This window comes from Zootoca vivipara, chromosome 7 (genome assembly GCF_965207765.1).
Source record: "Zootoca vivipara chromosome 7, rZooViv2.hap1.1, whole genome shotgun sequence".
NCBI classification, from domain to species: domain Eukaryota; kingdom Metazoa; phylum Chordata; class Lepidosauria; order Squamata; family Lacertidae; genus Zootoca; species Zootoca vivipara.
In genome coordinates, this window is record NC_142590.1 from 91040314 (window position 1) to 91062497 (window position 22184).

At 47.9% G+C, this 22184-nt stretch overlaps 1 protein-coding gene and 1 long non-coding RNA gene across 2 annotated transcripts in view; one reads left to right on the forward strand and one right to left on the reverse strand.

The window, feature by feature from the left end:
- LOC118088930 (tyrosine-protein phosphatase non-receptor type substrate 1) overlaps nucleotides 1–22184 on the reverse strand; it is a 271710-nt gene that overhangs the window by 227838 nt on the left and 21688 nt on the right. The gene's annotated exons all lie outside the window — the stretch shown is intronic.
- On the forward strand, nucleotides 1407–20867 carry LOC148685183 (uncharacterized). Its single transcript, XR_015950919.1, has 3 exons — nucleotides 1407–1665; nucleotides 2740–2912; nucleotides 20304–20867. It is a non-coding gene; the product is annotated as an uncharacterized LOC148685183 (long non-coding RNA).

Sequence of the window (22184 nt, forward strand, 5' to 3'; positions counted from 1 at the left end):
GGTGCATTGGGGCAAGGGAGGAAGTTTCATTGCACAACAGTAAATCCTTGCACTGAAGGGACACGTCATTTGGGTACCACCTACTGACTAGCCATCGCTCTCCAGAATTTCAAATGGGGTGCTCCCAGCTCCACCTGCAGTTGCTGCAACCTGAGGTGCTCTGCCCCTGTATATTTTGTTGCTGTAACCCGCCTTGCATATAGTAACATAGAAAGGCAATATACAAATTAAAAGTGAAATGAAGAAATGAAATGACTGTCAGGTCTTATTGTTGTTTAGTCGTTAAGTCGTGTCCGACTCTTCGTGACCCCATGGACCAGAGCATGCCAGGCACTCCTGTCTTCCACTGCCTCCCGCAGTTTGGTCAGACTCATGTTGGTAGCTTCGAGAACACTGTCCAACCATCTCGTCCTCTGTCGTCCCCTTCTCCTAGTGCCCTCAATCTTTCCCAACATCAGGGTCTTTTCCAGGGAGTCTTCTCTTCTCATGAGGTGGCCAAAGTATTGGAGCCTCAGCTTCACGATCTGTCCTTCCAGGGAGCACTCAGGGCTGATTTCCTTCAGAATGGATAGGTTTGATCTTCTTGCAGTCCATGGGACTATCAAGAGTCTCCTCCAGCACCATAATTCAAAAGCATCAATTCTTTGGCGATCAGCCTTCTTCATGGTCCAGCTCTCACTTCCATACATCACTACTGGGAAAACCATAGCTTTAAAAATACGGACCTTTGTCGGCAAGGTGATGTCTCTGCTTTTTAAGATGCTGTCTAGGTTTGTGATTAGTTTTCTCCCAAGAAGCAGGCGTCTTTTAATTTCTTATAGGCTGCTTTAAAAATTACTCCTAAGACCTTGTGGCAGATCCATTGGAGATCAATTTTCAGGGGCCTTCTGAAGATCCAACAACCAGCTGATGGCTCCACAAGTCTTTGCAATCTTTCCTCGCATGTTTGATTTTAAGCCATGCTGGCCCAGAGGCCACCCAATGTCATTGGGACATCAAGTGATTGATGGATGGGTCAGCCCACCTGCCAAATATGGTCCATGGAGGTGATGGAGATAATGATCTCGAGCTCTCACTAGATCTTGTTCTCTGACCTGGCTCTAGATGGAGGTGGAGAATGGGCATAATTATGGTTTTCCAAATTGGATTCCAGGGCAGCCTTCCCCACACTGATGCACTTATTTTGGACAATAACTCCCATCAGTGCTGAACCCTGCTCTGCCCAGGATGTTTGAGAGCTCAAGCAATCATTGGGGATCTAAATTATGGTTAGTACAACCAAAGCAGGTTTTGGCATAATGGCAGATTTTATTTCTTGGTACGTTGGGTCCACCCTACTCAGTGTGATATGACAACTACAGAACTGGATGCAAAGACTTCATTTCAGCTTTCCTCTCACTGAGCTCTTTATCTCAATGTCAACCAGGAAGCAGGACAACGATGCCAGCTTTGTGTTCTGGGCCTTGCATTGCCTCGACGAGCAATTTGTCATTTCTGATGAAGATAAGGCCTTCTATTCTCCCCACAGCTGATATGAGCCATGATCCCTTCTCACTGATCAGCATGGAAATACCCGAGTCACAGGTGCCTCGGAGAAATCTACCATCTGAGCAGGACGGATAGGATCAGGCGTGATGCGGAATTTCTCGAGACTCGAGTCCGGAGGTGGGTGCAGCCATCTCCCAGCATTAGCATTAGGAGGAGAAACCAGTCTTGTCTCGAGTTCTCAATCCCCATTAAAGAGAAGAGAAGGGATCCTGGTTTGAACCCCACAGCTTTGTCTTCGCTGGTTGCAGGAGATAGAGGGCGACATTAGATGAAAAGGCTACCAATGCCGTCGGCGCTGTATAGAAGCCCAGGCTCCTCCCTCCTGCAATGCGCACCGGCTATTCCATCAGGCTCTGCAGCAGGAGAGACGAGAAGCAGGTCCACTTCAACTTCTTAAATTTGGTTCTCCGCATTGCCATGACACAGAGGTTTTCGACCACGGCTCCCTTAACCAACTACATTCTTTCTGCGGTAACCCTGTGGGGCTCAGGAGCCCAGTTGTGCCACCCCTTGCCTGCAGAGCTGGCAGCGACTCACACTTTTTCAAACACCCTCCCTTGTGGAGGGTTCCCTCAGCCTCCTCCCCTCAACTTGGGAGTCCTCTGGGCAGCTTCAGCTGCCGCCCCTGGTCTCTGAGCTGCCTCCCCCCACCCCAAAGAGAGGTGTCTTCTCCCACTGCCCCACAGGAGCCTGGGAAGCACCCCCTGGCCAGCCCCAGAGGCACCATTCACCTGCGGAGCTTGTAGCCAGGGCTGCTGCAACAAAAGCTATGCAATCCTTTCGGAGGCAGAGAAGTGAGAGGGCATCAGAGGAGGGAGGGAAGGAAAGAGGGATAGAGACCAGTGTTGCCCCATGGCACCCCTGACCATCATTCAAGGCACCCCAGGGTGCCATGGCACACTGGTTGAAAACCACTGCCATAGCATATAACATTTTTTTAAAAAAACAATGAAAATTTGACAGCATTTCAGTGCAAATTTGGCATTTCTGCAAATGATTCTAGTACAATGGGTTTATGTATGCTATTTTTTGCAACACATGGATTTTTGGGTACATTTTGGTGCTGGAGAACTGCATCGCAAAATTCAGAGAAGTGTTCCAGTCTGCAGATTGGTTCCAAAAGGGTATATTGGGAGAAGTGTTTCTTGTGGAAAAATACTACCTATTTTCTTTTGTTCCATTTTTCTGCAGAAGAGTTTGCTTCTAAAATTAGCCATTTGAAAGAGTCATTTTGGAATCTGAGGAACCATGGCTGTAAAGAACAAGTCGGAAGTGATACGTAGGAACAAGACACGTCACTTGGAATACCTGGAGCTAGGAAGGTATTAAGTTCCCTCAGGAACATAAACCACCCCATGGGCAAGGTAATCACAGGTGCAAGGTCAAATGAGATTTGCGGCACAACAATGAAACTGCTAGCACATTCTAAAAACTAAGCAGGGTCTGGTATGGTTTATAAATGGGTTGGGGATCACACATTGAGATTCCTGCACTGCAGGGGGTTGAACTAGATGACCCCCTGAGGTCCCTTCCAATCCTACAGTTCTATGATTCTATGAAAACCGAATTTCCTCCCCACACATTCCTAATCATCCCACTTGCCAGGACTTGTTCTTCCACCCGCCTCCCAGAGGCCATGGTGCTTCAGGGAAGCCATGACACAGCCTCATAGACTCCTGGACTGAGCCTCACACAGAGCATTCTGGATCAGGCCAGACATTTATCTAGTCCAGCATCCTGTTCTCTCTCTCTTTTTAAATATTTTTATTGAAAAATTTCCATGTAAAATGCAGCAAAGGTCAGGGTAGTCTACAGAACAGGAATAACAAAGTACACATACAAAAATAAAAAAAGCGAGAAAGTAAAGAGAAGAGAGAAAGAGAAAGAGAATATCCATATGGCCCTTTACCATACAGTGGTACCTCGCAAGACGAATGCCCTGCAAGACAAGTTTTTCGCAAGACGAATGCGTCTTGCAATCTGATGGTGACTCGCAAGACAAATTCATTTTGTGAAAAATTCATCTTGCGAATCGCGGTTTCCCATAGGAATGCATTGAAATTTAATTAATGCATTCCTATGGGCAAAAAAAGAAATTTCAATGCATTCCTATGGGAAACCGCGATTCGCAAGACAAATTTTTCACAAAATGAATTGACTCACGGAATGAATTAAATTCGTCTTGCGAGGCATCACTGTATTTATTATGATATATATTCTGTCCTTTATCCACATACAGAGAGGTAGACCCTCCCATATGCCAACTGGGAGCTTACTTCTTCTCCCAGTCTCTCACCCGGGGAGACCCATTAAACCCTTTCTTCTTCTTCTTCTTCTTCTTCTTCTTCTTCTTCTTCTTCTTCTTCTTCTTCTTCTTCTTCTTCTTCTTCTTCTTCTTCTTCTTCTCCCTCTCCCTCTTCCTCTCCCTCTCCCTCTCCCTCTTCCTCTTCCTCTTCCTCTTCTTCCTCTTCCCCACCCGTCTGGCTGGGTTTCCCCAGCCACTCTGGGCAGCTTACAGCATAAACTTTATAAATGTTTCCAATACTGAATAATAAAAAATACAAAGAGAAAACAAGAGAAATAGAAAAGGGAAAAGAGAGAACAAACACAACAAAGTTAAAAAGATGAAAGAACGAGGAAAAACAAAGAAGGGGAAAAACTTCTACATCTCTGTTGGCCAACTGTTTGTATTACAATTATTCAAAATAATTAGCATATACAGTGCAGAATAATTTCTCGCTGTAATCAGCTTTTCTCCCAAAGTGCTAATGGGATCTTCCCTGGTTTCCTACACAGCTCATCCTGTTCTCACAGTGGCCAACCAGATGCCCATTATAGTCAACCCATAAGCAGAGCCCGAGCTCAAGAGCTCTCTCTCTCTCTTTCTGTGCTTTTCAGCAATTTGGGATTCTGAAGTACAGTGTAACCTCGTGTTACAGACGGGATCCGTTCCGGAGGCCTGTCCGTAACACGGAACTGACGCAAGCCGAAGCGCCATGTCTGTGCATGTGCGCGGCCCAATTTAGCCCTTCTGCGCATGCGTGAAGCACGATATAGCATTTCTGCACATGCACGAGTGGCGAAACCCGGAAGTAACCCATCCCGGTACTCCTGGGTTGCCGCAGGACGCAACACGAAAACACGTAACCTGAAGCGGACGCAACATGAGGCATGACTGTATTGCTGCCTCCAACCGTGGATGCAGGGTGCAACCATCATGGCTAGCAACCAACAAGAGCCCTCTCCTGTGCGAATTGGCCTAATCCTCTTTTTAAAGCTATCGCTGCCTCCTGTAGCAGTGAGTTCCATAGTTTAACTTACTGCCCCTCACCTGTCTTGCCTTCCTTTATTCTTAGCGTGCCGAAAACAGAGCCCCAAATATTTGATCACTGCAGCAGCCGGACAGCCTGGCCGGCAACAGGGTTGCCTCTTTGTGTTTCTGAAACGTCAGATGAAGGGGGCACGAAATCGGAGGCACCCCCCACCTGTCTGCTGCAGCCCACGGGTTTTGGCTTGGTTCACTGCCTGCCGTGTGATGGGGGGCTTTGGGAGAGGCAGAGGTCCTCCCCTCTTGCGTTTGGCTTTGGAGCAGGCGGAGGTTGAGGCGCTGGCAGCCTGAGCCTCTTCCGGCTGCTGCTGCTGCCTGTGACACGGGAGCCCAGTGTGAGTGACGGCGAGAGCCACCCCCACGCTTTTCTGAGAGGGAGGGGGGAAGCCTGATGCCGTGCTGAGCCTCAGAGGAGAAGGAGGCAGCCATCGCCGCCGCTTGCTCTGAAGCTCAGCGTGATGCGCAGACCTCTGCAACCTGCAGAGAGAGGAATGGCTGTGCATCCTACTCGATGGAGGGTCAGCGGCGTGGATGTGCTGGAAAGTGCAGAAATGCTGCTTGCTGCTGCTGCTAATACAACACCAATAATATCATTATCAGTATTTCTCTTGCCTTGCCTCCCGGAGGCGCAGCAATAAAACTTCTAGCATGTTTGCAAAAGCTTTGCAGGGAGCTATCTGTCACTGGAAGGACAGATTGTGAAGCTGAGGCTCCAATACTTTGGCCATCTCATGAGAAGAGAAGACTCCCTGGAAGAGACCCTGATGTTGGGAAAGATTGAGGGCAATAGGAGAAGGGGACGACAGAGGACAAGATGGTTGGACAGTGTTCTCGAAGCTACCAACATGAGTCTAACCGAACTGCGGGAGGCAGTGGAAGACAGGAGTGCCTGGCGTGCTCTGGTCCATGGGGTCACGAAGAGTCGGACACGACTAAATGACTAAACAACAACAACAACAACAACAACAACAACAACAACAACATGCAGGGTCCGGTATGGTTTCAAATTGGACGGGGGACTGCTAGTAGCCATGGGTAGCCTTCTCCTGCATTGCATTGAAGAGACAGGGGCACACATAGAAACATGTGTTGGGTAGGGACACGCGGAGCTATTTGCTCCACGAGTTTTCATTTCCAAAGCCGGTAAGAGAACCAAAACACACCTACCTTTTGAAACTCGCCCTTCACCGAATTTTGCAATGCAGTTCCCCAACCCAAGAAATGCAGACAAAATTGCTCATATTACTGAAAGCAATGTCCAAAAATGCATCAGGCAGTCTTTGCCAATCTGGTGCCCTCCAAAGGTGCTCATTTTTGGCAGGGGACAATGGGCAAGTCCACGCTATACATTGAAAGCACATTCAAGACATATTTAAAGTCCATGGTTTCCCCCGAATTGTCCTGGGAGCTGTGGTTTGTGGACAAAAGTGCCAGATCAACCTGAAATTGCCGTTACGTGATTGAATCCCACCCGAAAACAGTGACAGTCTGGAAACATCCCCTGCCTCACTTCACATGGTAATTCTGTCTCTAATCTCTTGGGGTGGTGGTGGCTCCGTTTCAAATGAGGAAGAAGGAAGTCCCCAGGTGGCAGATAGCATTTATGGACATTAGATCCCATTGCTCAAAAAACAACAGATTGTCTTGGTCAATTAGCAAGCCGTCGCCTAAGGAAGGAGGGTCTCCCCCCCACCCCCTGTAATTTACAGTGTTGTGGGCTGAGAAGAGGCAACGATGGCCCCCAAAGCTGGATGTTGCAAAATTCAGGACAGATTTTTTTTAAAAAGGACTTCTTCACACAGCATACAGATAAACCACGGAACTCACTCCTGCAAGATGGCCAACAGCTTGGAAGGATTTAAAAGAGGATTAAACCAATTCATGGAGGAGAGGGCCATCGATGGCTGCTAGCCATGATGGCTACGCCTCTGCCCAGTGGCATAACGTGGGTTGCCAGCACCCGGGGCCGTGCAGAGGGCTGGGTGGGAAACAGATGGAGTTCGCATGCACATTCAAGCATCTGTGTCACCCAGGAGATCTCAGCCACAGAGGTAAGAAAAGAAGAGTTGTTCCGTTGTCTGGAGAGGTCACTTCCTGGTTGGCATGGAGAAGCCATTTTCAGCGGAGCCCAGCGACAGACATGCGCAGCTGTATTGAGGCAGCACTGGGTGTTGAAATTTTGCACCCCTAACAATTTTACACCCAGGGCAACCACCCCTGTGTTCCACTATGCCACTAGCTCTGCCTCCATGGGAACTGGAGGAGGAGAGAGTTCTCTTGTATATTCAGATCTTGGTTGGCCGCTGTGAGAACAGGATGCTGGACTAGAGGGGCCATTGGCCTGATCCAGCAGCCAGCTCTTCTTGGGTTCTCATGTTCTTAATCCCTTGTGGGAGGGTGTCTGGATGCCATGCGGTAAACAAGCAATCACGCTCATTTACTGCACATTTTAAAAGTGCATGCCGGAAGAGCCCAGGGGACCACAAAAAACTGTCAAAAATATATTGCGTGCATTTACACAAGTAATTCTCTCTTTAACCTGAGAAGGTATTTGTCTCCCCGAAGTGTTCTTCTCTTCCAAAGCTATTATAGAATTTTACACCACTAGCTGTGCGAAGCCTCCTTGGGAGAGTTTGCGGAAAATTGGATTATGAAAATATTCATTTTTTCCCCTCTCTCGTTGGTCTGGAAGCTCCCTTTGCGATGAAAGTGGAAACTTAATAGGCTTGGCCTGCTGGTTACAAATGCTGTGTGCTATGGGGACGGTCGGAGCTCAGTGGTAAATCGTCTGCTTCCCATGCTGAAGGTCACCAGTTCAATCTTTGGTATCTCCGGGTAGCGCCGGAAGAAGTCGCTGCCTGAAATCAGTGTCGGCAGGAGTGACCTGACTTGGTATCAAGCCATTTCCTAACTTCCTAACACATCTGTATGCAGGATTCAGTGTGTGGCTTCATCATGAAACCCATTTTTTAATGGGAAGGCTCAGCGATGGAGACATAACAGCAGGCCACATCTGAGGGACAAGACCCTGCGGAAAAACCCACATCCCCATAGGCTGGTCTTTGCAACAGCATGGCGGCACTTTCCTCCTGGCGCTGTTGGGCCTGCTGCCTGCCCTCACTTCAATATAATGCACCCACCTCACAGAACACCAATGCCATGAATTCTCTACAAACTACCCCAGATTATCTTGTGGGGGACTTGCGTGAGGGAAAACTTCATAATTTGGAGTGTTAGGCAGGATTTGATCAAATAAACAAGAGAGATTTTATTTAGCAAAGGAAGTTTATGACACAAAGTGGGTAAAACATAGGATACTTCAGATTATAATGTTATTTTCACAGTTTCTCAGTTGTTGCACAGCTGTTGCCGCTTAAACAAGGTGGTACTTCCTGTCCGTTACACACCCCTTTGACAACCCTACTCCTGAGGTACTCCAAGCAACAGACCCGAGGGATCTCTACACCCCTCTTAACTGGTGTCAGGAGTATGGGCAGGAGTCAGGCTCTGGGGCCTGTAGTGCCTTGCAGGACTGGGGCCTGCCTCAGCTTGTGCTGGGGAAGCAAGGCGTGGCCACACAGGTGAAGACCTCAGCTTGTGCTGGAGAGGCAAGGAGTAGTCACCCAGGTGAGGCCACTTGAGATCTCATTGCACCTGGTGGCAGGAGCTGGGAGGGATAAAAGCCCAGCATTTCCCTTCAGCTCTTTGCCACAGCAACGCTATCCCTGCCTGGTTGCATCTGGCTTCTTGATCCTTGCTCCTTGGACCCTTGCCTTGCCGACGCCTTGATCCTTGCTCCATGGACCCTTGCCTTGCCGACGTCTTGATCCTTGCTCCGTGGACCCTTGCCTTGCCGACGTCTTGATCCTTGCTCCGTGGACCCTTGCCTTGCCGACGTCTTGATCCTTGCTCCGTGGACCCTTGCCTTGCCGACGTCTTGATCCTTGCTCCGTGGACCCTTGCCTTGCCGACGCCTTGATCCTCGACCCTTGGACCTTCGCCTTGCTTCTTGTTCCTTGAACCTTCGCCTTGCTTCTTGTTCCTTGAACCTTCGCCTTGCTTCTTGTTCCTTGAACCTTCGCCTTGTTCCTTGCTCCTTGGACCTTCGCCTTGTCAACGCCTTGCTCCTTGACTCCCAGACCTACGTCTTCACCTCTGCCTTGCTCCCTGACCCTGTGACTGCCTGCTGCTGGACCCTCAGCCCTACACCTGTTCCTGCTTCTGCTCCACCATCTTGCCTCTGGTCCTGACGCCCGCCGACCGGACCGTGACAACTGGTTTGGGAGTCTTCTCTTTTTGTAGGAGAACCTCCCCCCTCCTGACTGGAATGGGACCTAAGTAGACTGTATCTTTCCAGCGACTACTTCTCCTGGCTCAGCCTCAGCCTCCTAGTTAATTCCTGGCCCATTACTTTTACAGGACACCACACAAAGTCCTTCACCCTAAGCTCAGAGACTCCTTTCTTTAGCTTGTGATATATTCCTCAGAGTGGATGTTTCCACCCAGAACCAACTGTCTCCCCTCTCACTCCCAATCTCCCAACCTATCTCCCAACCTCTATCCCAGGGGTCAGCAAACTTTTTCAGCAGGGGGGCAGTCCACTGTACCTCAGACTTTGTGGGGGGGGCGGACTATATTTTGGGGGAGGGGAATGAACAAATTCCTATGCCCCACAAATAACCCAGAGATGCATTTTAAAGAAAAGACACAATATCTATATCTATATCTGCAATATATAAATGACTACTCCAAAATCCCACCAACCCCCTAGACGCAATAAAAAGACAATGGGAGGATGACATAGGATATGAAATCAACCCTACCCAATGGACCAGAATGTGGTCTAAACCCCCCTTTAAATCTATATCAATGAAAGGAAAATAACTCACCCTAAAACTCACCTACAGGTGGTACCTAACGCCAAGAAAGCTATCACTAATACTCCCAGGAACCTCACCAAAATGCTGGAGAGGATGCACTTCCGCAGGTACATACCTTCACATGTGGTGGGAATGCCCCAAAATCCAATTATTCTGGGCAACAACCATACAGGAAATATGTAAAATAACCGGACAAGTATTAGAAATTACCCCAGAATTGGCCCTACTAAACATCTTTCAAGATAATAATGCCCATTTAGACCACAAAGACCTCATAACCCACCTACTTTCAGCAACCAGGAGCGTCATAACCAGGCACTGGAGAGACCTATCAGGAGTAGGCATGGACCAGTGGTACCAAGTAGTATGGGAAACAGCCTTACTAGAAAAACTAACCAACAAGCTGAAACTGGCACGGGGACAAATAGAAGAGGATGCCTTCACCCCGGCATGGTTCCCCTTTATCACACACACAGCCCAACAAGATAATGACAAAAAGTTGCCGCCAGCATACAAATCAGTATGGCTAACCTGACTCAAAAATACCCACCCACCCCACTCACACATGAAAACAAAGACCATCATAGCCAATCACAAATGAACAACCACACCCTTGGCCAACCCCAATCTCTCTCACCATCAAAAGAACACAAGCGAATAAAGGAGTACCAACACAAACAAAGCTGACATCAAGCCCTACATATATTAAGCAAAACAGAAACACCGTCACCTACTCTCACCCCCATCCACCCTCCCATCCCCTATCTACCTCGTTTTCCCTCTTTCTTCTTAGTGTCTTAACAAATGAAAGTGATTTGCAAAAATGATACATGTTAAAATATGAGAGACACTGCACACACCTTTGTAATTCAAGAAATCTTTAATATTTTTTTTTAATACACATTCTATCCATGTAAAAACACACTGATTCCCAGACCATCTGCGGGCCGGATTTAGAAGGTGATTGGGTCGGATCTGGGCCCCGGGCCTTAATGTGCCTATCCATGCTCTATCCCAACCTACCAATTTGTTGCAACTACCTGCCAGCAAAACAAACTTTTCCGTCCCAGCCTTCGCTTCAAGAACAAAAAGAGGAGCCCACTGGATCAGGCCAATGGCCCATCTTGTCCAGAATCTTATTCCCAGGGTGGATGAGCAGATGCCCTTTATGGGAAACCAGCAAGCAGGATCCAAGCACAAAAGCCCTCTCTCCTCCTGTGCTTTCCAGAAACTGGTATTCAGAAGCTTTGCTGCCTCCAGCTGTAGCTAGCAGCACATCATGAACCCTCACCGCCATGGGTTCGTCTAATTGTCTTTGAAAACCACACAAGTGGCTACATATAGGGAGCTGCTAACTGAAGTGGAACAAAAGGTGAAACTGAAAGATTTCAAGGAGATGAGAGATTTACTAACGGATTGGTTACAGTTTTGCCAATTGAATGATATTTTTAAGGCAGACAAAAAGTAAGGTTTCAGTTACGAGACCTCAAGATTTGAAAAGGATTTACAGTATTAGAAAACAAGATAAAATTACTGTCAAAAATGTATAGGTTGCTCTTGGAGTGGTATACAAAAGATGAAGAAGTTAAATTTGCATTGATACACTAGGCAAGGGATTTGGGGCATAATATACAACTTTCAGAATGGCAAAGGTTATGGAAAGCCGATTTGAAATTCTCGGCTTGTTGTATGCTGAAAGAAAACTACATGAAAATGGTGTATCTAACTCCCAGTAAGTTAGCAAAAATGTATAAGACAAGTACAAAGACCTGCTGGAAGTGTGAAGAGAAGGAAAGCACCTTCTATCACATGTGGTGGTCATGTAAGGTAATGAAAGCTTTCTGGGAAATGATATATAATGAATTGGGGAAAAAATGTTTAAAATAACTTTTGTTGTTGTTGTTGTTGTTTTAAAAAAACAACCACAAACCAGAAGCTTTCCTATTAGGAATTGTAGGTACCGATATTCCAAAGGAGCATAAAAGACTTTTCATGTTCGTGACAACAGCCGCACAGATGCTACTAGCCCTAAGATGGAAAGAAGACAAAGTCTCCACAAGGGAGGAATGGCAAATTAAGCTGTTGTATATGCTGAAATAATGGGACCCAGGTGACGCTGTGGTTAAACCACTCAGCCTAGGGCTTGCTGATCAGAAGGTCGGCGGTTCGAATCCCTGTGACGGGGTGAGCTCCCATTGCTTGGCCCCAGCTCCTGGCAACCTAGCAATTCGAAAGCACGTCAAAATGCAAGTAGATAAATAGGAACCGCTACAGCGGGAAGGTAAACGGCGTTTCCGTGCGCTGCTCTGGTTCGCCAGAAGCGGCTTTGTCATGCTGGCCACATGACCTGGAAGCTATACGCCAGCTCCCTCGGCCAATAATGTGAGATGAGCGCGCAACCCCAGAGTCGGTCACGACTGGACCTAATGGCCAGGGGTCCCTTTACCTTTACCTTATACGCTGAAATGGCAAAACTGACCGGGAAGCTCAGGAACCAAGAAGACAATAACTTCAAGAAAGAATGGGGGAAATTTATAATTTATTTAGGAGACCACTGTAAGCAGATGAAAACATTAGCAGGATTTTAACAACACTTGTAATGTAACGAATACAATGGATAACATGGAAAGCTGCCTCCCTAGTTGGTTGGGGGTCGCCCCTAGTTCTGGTGCAGGTCAAATAGCTGTGCCTCAGTCTCCCTTGTTCTCTTAGATTCAGGAGGATGGCTAGCGCAGCTCAGAAGGGTCATTGCATAACTGTGTCCATTAGAGGCCTGGTTGGAAAACGTAAAGCCCAACATCACTACATGAAAGATGGATTGAAGCAAAATGAGATATGAATTGGCCTCGCCCCATAGCTTGACGAATCATGGCTCGGTGCAGCTAGGAGTCAGGTGGAGTCATAGATCTAGAAAGAAGTGCAGATTTGCACATGCTGGCCAGCTTGAAATGTTCGTTTTGGGCTTCTGAGAAGTACGTAAAGGGACAAAGCAGCAGGGGGGAGCACCGGTCTGCAATGGCATCCACCTGAGAGGTGCTGCTCTGGCTGGAAAAAAATGCACTGATAGAAAGGTCCTCTCTTAGCAACAGAGGAGTTGGCAGACCTCAGATGATAGACAGGTGCAGTGTGGCCCCGCACACACCTCAAATTTGACCTGCGGGATATGGTGCAGGTTAAGGATCTGGTCCGCTGGGCAGATCTAGTTCCCCACCCTTGGTCTGGACAGAATACTGTAGCCGTGGCTCTCTGGGATTTAAGACTATGATCGATCCCAGCCTTACTGGAAGATGCCGGGACTGAATCTGGGACCTTCTGCATGCAAAGCAGATGCTAATTCACAGAGCGATGGCCCTTTCCACAACTGTTGGGGACAGGCTTTCCTCTGAATAAATACTTTAAAACATAAGAAAGGTTGCAGCGCTTGGGACTTTTTAGTTTAGAGAAAAGTCAAGTAAGAGGCAACAGGATAGGTGTTTACAAAATTATGCATGGCATAGAGAAAGTGGCTTTAGAGGGGGGTTTTTAGATTCAGGATAGATGAAAGTGCTAATCCAATCAAAAACTTAAAACAGGAATGGAAGTGAGTTGATGACTACATGGTAAAAAGTTGCTCCAACAAAAAATTATTGATTGTGTATAGATGAGTGCATAAAGCTTACATAAACAGAATATAAGATTGTATGTTTAAGTAAAAAGAAATAAATGTACAAACGCAATTTTAGAGTTAAATTATAAAATTAGGAAGCCACGTACGGGTGGAGGGAAGGTATAGGGAACACAAGGAAAGATGTAACAGGATGGTTATATGATGGTATAAAAGGTACAGTAATGGAAAATATGTAACCAAATGCAATCTGTACATGTTATACTATGCCAGTTTTGGAATATGTAATGTGATACCAGTATAATAATAATAATAATAATAATAATAATAATAATAATAATGGAAAGTACTTTTTGCATGGTCAAACTGTGGGACTCACTGCCACAGGAAGCAGTGATGGGCACCAGCCAAGATGGGTTTAAAAGGGGATGAATCCAATTCATGGAGGAGAAAACTATCAATGACTACGGTACTAGCCAATATGGCTTTGCCCTGCCTCCTGAATACCAGTTGTTGGAAACCGTAGGAGGGGAGAGTGTTCTTGTGCTTGGATCTGGTTGGCCAGTGAAATAACAGGATTCTGAATGTTCTTATAAATCATAGAATTGTGGAGTTGGAAGGGACCCCCAAGGGTCCTCTAGTCCAAACCCCTGTAATGCAGGAATATAAACTAAAGCATCCGTAACAGATGGCCATCCAACCTCTGCTTTAAAACCTCCAGGGAAAGAGATTCTGCAACCTCCCAATGGCTCTTAACTGTCAAATAAATAGATTGTGCAGTTGTGGGCTGCCTCTGCCCCGCAACCTGTTGCTCCCTCTGCCGCAGCTGAAACTAAACCCCAGAATGAGCCATTTAGTATTTCCCCAACTCCCCATTCTCTGATTATGTTTTACAAGGGGATATTTAGTTCGACAGTTCTGCTGATGTCGGCACTTGCTCCGAGTTCCCAGCCCTTGAAATGGAAACCCAGCCATGCATGGCTCCTTCCCACAGAAACACACATTTATAACATCAGGACATCCTTGTAAAAAGGGGAGAGAGAGAGAGAGACCTTGAGTCGCTGCCATTTGCCTCCTTCCAAAAATGGGCACTTTTAATTGCACGGGCCAGGCAGAGAGGGACAAGAAAATACTTCATTTGTGCGAGGGACACGGTGCCCTCTCCACGCACACCCCCTACTGCTTGCCCTCAAATCACCAGCGTAGAACCAAAACGACAAACATCTATTGGGAGCCAGAGAGTTACTGTCAGAGAAGTCTGTTCCTATGACAACCCCAAATCCCCAAACCCAGTTATCCTTCTTCATCAAAATTTGCAACAAGCCAGTTAAAAGGGAAAAAGAGAAAACGGGGGTGGGGGGTGGGGGAAAAATAAGATTTTAATAAATGGAATGTATAAAAGAGATCAATGGGATGATCACACAGACTTCCTGCCTGCTCTAATGGCACTGGTTTGTTTCTGATTAATTAAAATGCTCGGGAAGGAATGGGGGCAATTCCTAGTGAGCTGGGGCACTGAGCTTCTGAGTCACGACTCCCCTGAGGCTGTGTGTTCATTTTGGAGAAGACAGCTGAAGCATGCATATCTGCCAGGGGTCTTTGTTTACCAGAGACCTGTCTCTGGTAAATCACTGGGTGGGTGGGTTTTGGAGGGCACTGAGTTGCCACTGACTCTCCTTCCTTTGAGTCTTCACTGTGTGGACACATCTATTGTACAGCATGCTTATCTATATCTATCTATGTATCTATCGATCTATACATTAAGGCCACATGGAAGACTTCCTAGCCCAGAAAAGCGAGTTTCAGGGACTCGCGATGTTAATTTCACATATGAATTATTCAGATATGTGCAAGGCTGTCATGTCATGGAGGAGCAGGCTTGCTTTCTGTTGCTCCAGGGAACCAATGGGTGGAAATGTCATGGAAGCAGATTTTGGCAAGACCTTAGGGGGAAGGTCCCTGCTGCAAGAGCCGTTTGATAGTGGAATGGACTCTCGACAGGTGAGCTCTCCTTTGCTGAAGAAGCAAACACCTGGGCGGACATTTGTTCAGGAGGTGGCAGTTGCATCCTGTATCGAGGATCTTGCATTTAATTGGGGGTTGGGCCAGGTGACTATCAATGGTCCTTCCAGCAGCTATGCTTCTATGACTGTGCTACCCAAATTCTTCTCTGGTTTGAATTTGGGTCTATTGCTGCTCAGCCCCTTGGTTTGCATGAATATGAATAGAATAGAATAGAATAATTTATTGGCCAAGTATCAACCATACTTGGAATTTTGCTTCGACTACATTGCAATGTAAAGAAAAAACGTGCCTCATACAAACACTATTCCCCTCAAAATACAACAGTACAGCGAAAAGACCCCATATGACCAACTGGCCTCCCTTCTGCCCACAACTACAGATTCAGCAATTTGATGGCACAAGGAAAAAAAGCTATTCCTGTGCCTAGACGTTTTTGTACATAGAGTCCTGTACTGACGTCCGGATGGGAGTAAATCAAACAGGTCATGACCAAGATGCGAAGGGTCTACAGCAATTCTCTCTGCTCTCTTCCTGACTCGAGCGGCATAAAGTGTCTCTATTGGAGACACCAGTTACCCTCTCTGCAGTTATCCAGCTTAGAGGCTGTTCCATCTTTCCTCTCATCCTTTTGCTGAGGGAGGTCATCCAGAGATCTATTATGCCTGGAGTCCTGTGTCCAGTCCTCCCCCCCAAAAAAAAAATAATAATTAAGAAGGATCTTGACAAACTGCCCAGGTGTGAAAACAAGGGCAACCAAGATGATCAAGGGTCTGGAAACCTAGCCTTATGAGGAACAGTTGAGGGAACTAGGTATGTTTAGACTGGAAAAGGGGACCCAGGTGGCGCTGTGGTTAAACCACTGAGCCTAGGGCTTGCTGATCAGAAGGTCGGCGGTTCGAATCCCTGTGACGGGGTGAGCTCCCGTTGCTTGGTCCCAGCTCCTGCCAACCTAGCAGTTCGAAAGCACGTCAAAATGCAAGTAGATAAATAGGAACCGCTACAGCGGGACGGTAAACGGCGTTTCCATGTGCTGCTCTGGTTCACCAGAAGCGGCTTTGTCATGCTGGCCACATGACCTGGAAGCTATACGCCGGCTCCCTCGGCCAATAATGCGAGATGAGCGCGCAACCCCAGAGTCGGTCATGACTGGACCTAATGGTCAGGGGTCCCTTTACCTTTACCTTTTCCCAGATGTTTAGAGAATTACCTTTACCTAGCCTGGAAAAGAGGAGACTGGGAGGAGCCATTTTCAAATATCTCAAGGGCTGCTACATGGAAGATAGAGCAAGCTTGTTTTCTACTGCTCCAGAGGGCAAGACCCGAAGCAATGGATTCAAATGACAAGAAAGGAAATTTCAACTAAACATCAGGATGAACTTTCTAAGAGCTGTTGGACAGTGGAACGGTCTCCCTTGTGAGGTTGTGGGTCCTTCCTTGGAGATTTTTCAGCAGAGGTTGGGTGGCCCTCTGTCACGGATGCTTTAGCTGAGATTCCTGCATTGCAGGGGGTTGGACTAGAGGACTCTTGGGGGTCCTGTCCAACTCTGCAATTCTATGCTTCTATGTTTGCTTGCATATCTGCCGGAGAACTTTTGTCATTGAGTGATGCAGAAAGACTGAGAATAAATGACATAATGGGGTGAGCCAAGGGACAGATTTCCAGCAGGCTGTGCCTCATTGCACCAGGCAGATTAATTCCCTGGGAAAATGCAGCTTCCCCAAGGGTAACATCACAGGGGGCCTTGGGGAAACCGCATTTCCCTGGGGCTACGGGTGCCTGATGTGCTGCATCAGAGCACAGCAGGCACTGGAGGGGAGGTGGGGATACTTCTTTCCCACCCTCTCCCCGCTGCCCAGGCACCTGCCACAGATGAGCTAAGTACGCAGAGAGGGAAACAGGGAGCAGATGTGTAGAGCCGGCAGGGGAGGCGTGGCAAAGATGGCCTCTGAAAGCGACTCACACTGCCTTGGAGACAGGCCAAGCCATTTCCCCATTTGGGGGCAGAAACGACTCACAAAGAGACTTCGCCAAATTCACAGAGCATAGAACAGCCAATGGCTACCGGCTACAGTGGCTAGGTTTCGTTTTGTTTTGCTTTGATAACTTTTATTGGGGTTTGAGCTATTTTTCTAGAGAAAGAGGTGCTGGAGCTCAACATGAACGCCTCCCTCATGTTCTTAGAATGGCAACAGTGCCCATATCCGAGAGGTGCCAGAGCTGAACTCCAGTGAGCTCCGGCTGAAAAAAAAGCCCTGGATTTGAGACCCATCAGCCAGAGGCATAGTGGGGGAGCGAGGGGGCCATGCCCCCAGGCACACAATCTGGGGGGCAGACCATGGGGGTGCCCTCCATTCAAAGATTCCTGTTGCACCCTGCCTGGCTCCTGCAGCAAGGGTTGGCTGAGAGCAGAGGATGCGCCCCTGCCCAGTGTGCAAATGGCTGCCCAGCGACACCAGCTGTGAGGGCTGGGTAGGGCACAAGATCTCCCCCACCAGAGGGGCCAGCCCTCCCCTAACACCCCGAATTGCTAGTCTGTGTAGGCAATACTGAACTAGATGGGCCACTGGCATAAGGAAGCTTCATGTCAGGAGTATGGGCAGGAGTCAGCCTCTGGGGCCTGTAGTGCTTTGCAGGACTGGGGCCTGCCTCAGCTTGTGCTGGAGAAGCAAGGAGTGGCCACTCAGGTGAGGTCACTTAATAACTCACTGCACCTGGTGGCAAGAGCTGGGAGGGATAAAAAGCTCAGCATTTGCCTTCAGCTCTTTGCCACAGCAACGCTACCCCTGCCTGGTTGCCTCTGGCCTCTCGCTCCTTGGACCCTTGCCTTGCCGACGCCTTGATCCTCGACCCTTGGACTTTTGCCTTGCCTCTGCCTTGCTCCTTGACCCTGCGACTGCCTGCTGCTGGACCCTCAGCCCTGCACCTGTTCCTGCTTCTACATCACCATCTTGCCTCTGGTCCTGACGTCCTCAGTCAGGGCTTCAATCGCCCGCCGACCGGACCGTGACACTTCATATGTCTCCTGGAGGCTGGCTTGATGAGATTTGGAGGGGCAGTATAATAATAATAATAATAATAATAATAATAATAATAATAATAATAATAATAATAAATACCCCGACCATCTGGCTGGGTTTCCCCAGCCACTCTGCGTGGCTCCCAACAGAATATTAAAAACACAACAAAACATTAAAAAACTTCTCTAAACAGGGCTGCCTTCAGATATCTTCTAAAAGTCAGAGAGTTGTTTATTTCCTTGACATCTGGTGGGAGGGCGTTCCACAGGGAGGGTGCCACTGCGGAGAAGCCCCTCTGCCTGGCTCCCTGCAACTTTGCTTCTTGCAGGGAGGAAACCGCCAGAAGGCCCTTGGTGCTGGACCTCAGAGGCCGGGCTGAACGATGGGGGTGGAGACGCTCCTTCAGATATACTGGGCCGAGGCCATTTAGGGCTATAAAGGTCAGCACCAACAATTTGAATTGTGCCCAGAAACGTACTGGGAGCCAGTGAAGATCCTTTGGGACCAGTGTTATATGGTCTTGGCAGCCACTCCCAGTCACTAGTCTAGCTGCCACATTCTGGATTAGTTGCAGTTTCTGGGCCACCTTCAAAGGTAGCCCCACATAGAGCGCATGGCAGTAGTCCAAGCGGGAGATAACCAGAGCATGCACCACTCTGGTGAGACAGTCTGCGGGCAGGTAGGGTCTCAGCCTGTGTACCAGATGGAGCTGATAGACAGCTGCCCTGGACACAGAATTAACCTGTGCCTCCATGGACAGCTGTGAGTCCAAAATGACTCCCAGGCTGCGTACCTGGTCCTTCAGGGGCACAGTTACCCCATTCAGGACCAGGGAGTCCCCCACACCTGCCTGCCCCCTGTACCCCAAAACAGGGAGGGTTTTCCCATCCTCCCCCTGCTGCTTCTTTCCACGCCTGATGTCAGAAGTGCAAAGGAGCAATTTCAAAAAGCAGTTCCATTGAATGGAAATGGCTTCACCCTCTTTGAGCAAGGCATGCTTGGAGTACCCTATGCTCCAGCAAAGGAACAACTGGGAGCACACTTGAAGTTTGACTGTTCCTTTGAACCCTGGTCTTCCTCCGTCCCACACCTGATATTTTCCCAAACCAGTCTTATAGGCCAAATGGGGATGCCTGGGGGGTTAAGACCCAAGCTTCCCAACGCTGGCTTTTATGGTCAGCATTATGAGCCAACCAAATACAGCCATTATAGCATACCAGAGGTTTTCAACCTTTTGGAGTCCACAGCTCCCTTGACCAACTCCATTCTTTCTGCGGCACCCCTGTGGGGCTCAGGAGCCCAGTTATGTCACCCCTTGTCTGCAGAGATGGCAGCCTCTCACCCCTTTCAAACACCCTCCCTTGGGGAGTGTTCCCTCGGCCTCCTCTCTTCTCCCCTCTCCTTGAAAGTCCTCTGAACAGCCACTGTGCCTGGTCTCTGAGCTGCCCCCGTCTGCCCCAAAGAGAGGTGCCTCCTCACACTGCCCCACAGGGGCCTGGGTCTTGACTGTCCATTCCCAACAGCAAGGGCTGGCGGACTGGCCAGCTGGGCTCCCTCACCCACTTGCTTGCTTACTCTGAGGCTGCCTCAGCTCCTGGCAACCAGCACCCCCTGGCCACCCCAGAGGCACCATTCGCCTGCGGATCTTGTAGCCAGGGCTGGTGCAATAAACAGCTGTGCAAGCCTTTGGCAAAGATAAGAGAGGGCATCCGGGGAGGGAGGGAAGGAAAGAGGGAGAGAGCCATTGTTGCCTGCAGTACCCTTGACCATCATTCAAGGTACCCAGGGATTCACGGCACACTGGCTGGAAACCACTGTAGTATACTATCATCAGGATGTTAAGAGACTTTCATAGGGCAGCATTTTCCACTCCACCAGGCTTTTTCTGATGCCTTTGCAGCTTCTGGATCTTGCCAAGAAAACGCAGGAGAAGGAAGAGAAATCCAATTACGTTCCAATTTCAAAGCAAACCTACCTAATTTGCAATTCCCGAAACAGTACACAGACTGAAGCATGTCCACGAATTTTGCAATGCAGTTCGCCGGTGACATAAAGAGCACACACACAAAAAAATGCTTTACTGGGGTAAAGAATGGATAAAAATGCATATACTAAAATACATTATGTTAGGGGGGGAAAGGTATACATTATGGTGATGATATGGAAATATGGAGGACTGAATTTAAGATTGGAAAAATGAGAAATTGAGAGATTCACCCTTTCTGGGCATTCCCTTCACTCCATTCCTTGTTTTCCCCGATTCCAAAACCAGCTTGTTGTTATTTTTGTTTATTACATTTCTCTCCCACCTTTTCTTCAAGAACCTGAGTGTGGCGCACCTGGTTCTCCAAATTTACCTTCACAACAACCCTGTGAGGCAGGCCAGGCTAAAAGACAAGGACTGGCCCAACACCATCCAATCCAACAGATAGGATTGCCGCCTTCCGTATGCAGTGTGCTTAAAAACAAAAACAAAAAATACTTTGATTCTCTCATCAGAAATAAACTTACTCTCCACATCCCTTTGAGCAAAGATTTCAGAAGGGCTCATCACACTTGGTATACAGTAATTAAAATTAATTAACTAAAGTAATACATTATCAACTATATTACTGTTAATTCACTTAACTGCATTTAGATTTGATTCAGATAAGCCTGTTTTTGTGTTGGGGTTGTTGTTGTTTTATTTATTTCTTTTTTTATAAAAAAAATCTAATTCAGACAGTTGGGGTTTTGTTGCAGTTGCAGATTTGAATATTCATAATGAGCAAATGAATATTCAGACTGACGCTGCAAATTCAAAAACTGCTATTCTCGGGGCAGGTGAGCTGGAAGATGGGGAAAGCGGTCACAGCACCAGGATCTAAATACCAAATTCAGAATTGATAATCACTTCCTTTTTGGTCACCGGTGCAATTTCACTGGGGAGACAGCGTGTTGTAGTGGTTAGAGTATCAGACCAGGACCTGGGAGACCAGGGTTCAAATCCCCCACTCGGCCATGAAGCCCACTTGGTGTGACCTTGTGGCAATCACTGCCTCTCTCAGCCTAACCTGTCTCACAGGGTTGTTGTGGGGTTTAAAAGAGGAGAGGGGAACCAGGTATGCTCCTTTGAGCTCCTTCGAGAGAAAAAGCGGAACATAAATGTGCTAAATCTCTCTCTCTCCCCGCCCCCCCCATCTAAATTCATCATAATTCCAGGTTTGTGCCTTCTGATGGCCTCCCTCCTCCATCACTGGGCCCTGGCAGGCTTATTAGACCACGCTCCATACAGTCCTCAACAGCCTTGCCTAGCCCTCCCTTTCCCACTAGGCTGGCCATGTAGGGAAGTTCTGCGACACAGCGGTCCCAGATTGAGACCCCCTCATCCAAAAACCTCGAGAGCTGCTGCCATTTCATCCCATGGGAAATCCCTGCTGTGAAAGTGAGTGAAAAGCAGTACGTCAGCCTTCCCCAACCTGGTGCCCTCCAGATGTTTTGGACATCAGTGGTAAGAGCTGCTCTCCAAAAAAAATCTGCAGAGAACAGGTTGGGAAACAGCACAGTATGTCTCTTTAGTTCCACCTGAAATCTGCAGCCCACTGATATCCTTTGAGTGACCTTGAATTACAGCATTGCAGGAAAATCTTCTCCTCTGCCTCCTTTCTCCACACCATGCAGGATTGTATATTTTCCAGTTATCTTCCCTGTGCATCCCCCCATGAGATTAAAAGCCTCAAAGGTGTTGGGCACAACAATAAGCTAGTGGTTTGCATGGCAAATGGGTTTTCTGCTAGTGTTT